The following is a 4,709-nucleotide window of genomic DNA, read 5'->3' on the forward strand; positions in this document are numbered from 1 at the left end:
CATTTTATTCTGCTATTTTCTCATCTATGAGTGGGACAATGTTTCGCAGGGAAGTGAGAGGAAAAGGAGGGTAGAAAAACTTTAAAGTAGAAATCAGACCTAATAAAAGAATAGTGAAGTTCTCTCGAAAAAGGGTGGTTTTCATTTCCATATTCCAGGTTCTAATTTACTATATCTTAAACTGATCCAAAATTTTGACAGACCTTATTTTCATTCAACCAAAGGCACTTACCCTATTAGATTATTAAAATTATCTAATGACTATTTCATATTGTGATCATGGTTATTTCATATGTCAAAATAATTAATCCTGGCTACTTACATGTTTTCTTTTTAATCAAGTTTATCTCTCAGTTGGGAAAAGCAACAAATCTGATCTTAAAAAAATAGAGATTTTCTATCTCTGAGGAACTGACTTCATCAAATTATTCTGGAGGGAAAAGCAAGTACAAAAATGTGAACTATAGGCAGCTGGAAAGCAAAATTCTCCACAGTGAATGACACACCAAATCCTGCAGGGAAATGTGCACCACAATACTTTGTTTCCTGTGGCTTCCTGCCTGAGGAACACTGAAGAACAGTAAAAATTATTCCAGAAATGATTTCCTCAGCTGTCTCATGGATGAATTTAGCACAGGTATTTGGTCAAAATGTTAAATCACTGTCAAATCCAAACGTGTATATTTATAAATGTTTATATATGTAATCACAGGTTCCTAAAAATGAAGGTTAAAAGAAACTTGAACTGGATTCCATTTTATCACAAGCCTGGAATGCCGAAAATGCTGTGGCAAAGTCATCCATTCATTCATCTAAGTGAAAAGCCTATAAAATCATAGGCATCTTCAGCCATATCCTTAAATTTCACCATTTTACATTTCACAAAAGTTATATTGGCATTATCTTTTGTGCTGGAAACAAAGTTAATTGTCTTCTGCAGGATACTTAAAATAAAATGGGCAATCTCAGTTTATTTTATGATATTTAAGAGGCTAAAATGAGCTTGTTCCACAAATAGCCTTCCTAGTAAATCCTGGGAAGTCATGAGAGGGCTGTGTGATGGTAGCACGCACCTACTGTAGATGGCATTGTGCATTTGGCTTGGCCACAGCAAATGTTTACTAAACTAGGGGTGGGTTGTCAAACAGACTCCAAGGTCATGCAGAAAATTAATATCAATAATTAATATCTTTGTATGGGTTTACATGGTACTTCACATTTTTAGATGATTTATAATTAGTTATCATCCATCCTTGATACGTTATTGCCGTAATTCAGGACCTCCATATCTCTTACTTGGACTACTTCTAAATAGGTTCTCATCTCACTCCAGCCCATCCTCGCCATCACATGCTCTCTTGACAATGCATCTCGGAGCCTGTCACTCCTGTTATTTATCTATGGAATGTTCTATCTCTTGTTTCTTGGTTCTCACCTCCTACTACCTTCCCACATTCACTGCTTAACACAGCCACATGGAGCTTTGTGCCATTCTCCAAACATACTGTTTGGTTCTAAGCTCTGTTTCTTCACTGTCCTTCATGAGTATCTTCAATGTATCTGCCTGACTGGCAAGCTCTCACAAGGCCTGGGAAATCAAGCCACAACTTTATCTCTTCTGTGGAAGCCTTTTTGGAAAGCTCCAGGGTTGGCCTTTCTATCTTTTGTGTTATCTTAACCTTTGTACATACTTTTATTGTCATTCTTATCACCATTGTCTCTTTCCAAATCTGGGTTCCCCTCTCTCCACTATCACCCCCAAAAAGAAATTGAGGTCCTCCAGGGAAGCTACTCTTTCACAGTCATCTTGGTATCCCCAGAATCTGGCAGATGTTCAATTAAAGAAACTGATGAGCTCAATTGATTATTAAAAGAATTTTTGTTCTTGTTTGAGGTAGAGAAAGTAGAATGATGCAAAGCAGAAACAATGTTATTTCACCTAAATCAGAGGTGAGAAATCTATTTTACTGAGAGCCAATTATGAAAATTTAAAGATGCTCACGGTTATATTTTTAAATTATTTAAAACAAAAATATTTCTACTGAATGCAAAAATTTCAATGTGAAAATAGGCACTTCCTGTTATAGGCACTAAACTGTTAAAATGTGAGCAGATGTGAGAAGCAGCAGCACAGAGATGGTTTTCTGATCTTTGATCAAATCTTAGAAGTGGCAGATTGCTCTTCATCAACCGGGATCATTTATTCTTGGCACCAAGTCTTGGCACTTAGATTACAGAGGATCACAGGACCACATGGTCCTTGTTCCTTAGGGAGGCCTTTCTTCAAAGGTTGACTTTCTTTGCCATCCTCTCTCTGCAAGGGGTCTCTCTGGCCTCTCTAACTTAGTGGATTTTTCCTTCCCCCCCTCCCTCCACTTTCGTGAGTCAGGTGTTAGAGCTAATACTTAGCAAAGAAAATACATACACATATTAAAGTTGATCATTAGCAGCCTCATATAAATAACACCCTGGGGAAAATGCCTAAATCTATGAATAGTTGCTTATAAACTATGATTCACAGGGTCTCAAGGGGTTATGTAGCAATTTGGGAGACTGGTTGGATGGGGCATGTTTTGACTATTCCATCACCTACAGGCCTTGAGCGTTCCTCAAGTCTTCTCATGGTACTAGGCCATATGTGACACATAAGCATTCAAGTTGTGTCTACAGGACATCAAAATAGCTATCTAATTGGACTAAATAAATTATCTTTAAAGCATATCTTTCTAGGATAGGAAAACTGATTATTTTATATCATGTAAAAGTTAAAACAAGAAGACATTTAAATATGTATTTTAATTCCCTATCTGATTGCATTAGAGATGAATATACATTATCATCATATGATTCAAATGATTACTGCTCTGAATCTGTGAGGAGATTCACTACTTCAGATAGGAAGGAACTGATATTTTTTGAGCATCTGCCAGATACTTTATAAACATAAGTTCATTTAATGGCTTAGCACATGAGGTGGATATCACATGGCCCCATTTTACGGATGAGGAAATTAAGATTTAGAGGGGTTGGGTCACTTTCTGAGGTCGCATAAATAGCATATGATTGAGCTGGCATTTGACTTGGGGTCTGTGTGTCTACAAATCCAGTGCTTTGTCTTCACACCACACCACTGCTGGAGGCCTACAGAATTATAAGGAACCCAAATGAGACAGGGAAATGCACACAACCTTACTCTATAACTGCACCTAAACCATGCCAGGCTATTGAGTGTTGATTGCTAGACCCCCATAGCTCCAGGAAAGGGAATGCCTCATCTGTTTAGAAACTCCCATACAACAATCCTTACCAGAACTTACCACTAAACCACAATCTTTTTTTTTTTTTGCGACGGAGTCTCGCTCTGTCGCCCAGGCTGGAGTGCAGTGGCGCAGTCTCGGCTCACTGCAAGCTCCGCCTCCCAGGTTCACGCCATTCTCCTGCCTCAGCCTCTCCGAGTAGCTGGGACTACAGGCGCCCGCCACCACGCCCGGCTAATTTTTTGTATTTTTAGTAGAGACGGGGTTTCACTGTGGTCTCGATCTCCTGACCTCGTGATCCGCCCGCCTTGGCCTCCCAAAGTGCTGGGATTACAAGCGTGAGCCACCGTGCCCGGCTAAACCACAATCTTGAGTTTGTAAATACAACAAGCAGTTGTCATTACCCTGAGACAAAACAAATTTCCTTACTTTTGGTGATTATTATGTCCTTAAATATATTTTATGTAGTTAAATAATTGAATTTATTTTTGTTTGCCTTAACCAAAGTTATATAAGCTCATGGTTTAAATAAGCTTTAAATAAGGTTTGATGTGAAAAATAATAGTCCCTTGTACCTCCCCTCAATATATTTCTCTCCACTCCAAAGGCGGCCACATTCAATGTTTTCAGCAATTTTGTTTTGTTCGTTTGATTAATTTGTTCGTTGGTAGTTTTGATGTTTACTTCCACAACTTTTTAATGTTATATTTGCTTATGTTACTAATTTGATTTTTCAAGTGTAGGCATTTTCCATGACTTCTCACTGTGGAATACAAGGGCACAGCTTTCTTTCACCACCTTCTCCCACCCCATCCCACACATCCACCCTTCCCATCTTTTCATCTACTTACTATCTTTATATCAAAATTTTTATTAGATTAATACTTAGTATTTATGTTAGTTATAGTGAAGTTCTGTAGTATGTATAATTCTTCTTTTCATTTTGGCCAAAACTTTTGCTTCCCTGGAGTTGGTTTTTGTTGGTTTTAGCAAATATTCTCTGTGTGTATCACTAATTTAACCCCAAACTCTCCATCAAATGCTTAACATTTTTTCTTTCTTTTCTTTCTCTCTTTCTTCCTCTTTGCTTCCTTCCTTCTTTTTCTTTCCATTTTTCTTTCTCTCCTTCTTTCGAGATGGGGGTCTTGCTATGATGCCCAGGCTAGATTGCAGTGGCTATTCACAAGCATGATCATAGCATACTGCAGTCTAGAACTTCTAGGCTCAAGCCACCTTCCTGCCTCAGCCTCTCAGTTAACTGGGATTACAGGCATGTGTTATGACGCCCTTTTTCTTAAAATATTCACATGCATCAGGAATTCTTTTATTTTCACCTTCCTGAAAAATATCTCCCCATACACCTTATAACATGCATTACCTGGACAGATGGCCCTGGACACCAGGTGCACACTTGCTACCTGGGATGTCCCTTGCTTATGTCCTGGGAACTCC

The sequence above is a fragment of the Nomascus leucogenys genome, chromosome 11 (assembly GCF_006542625.1).
Source record: "Nomascus leucogenys isolate Asia chromosome 11, Asia_NLE_v1, whole genome shotgun sequence".
Taxonomy (NCBI): Eukaryota; Metazoa; Chordata; class Mammalia; order Primates; family Hylobatidae; genus Nomascus; species Nomascus leucogenys.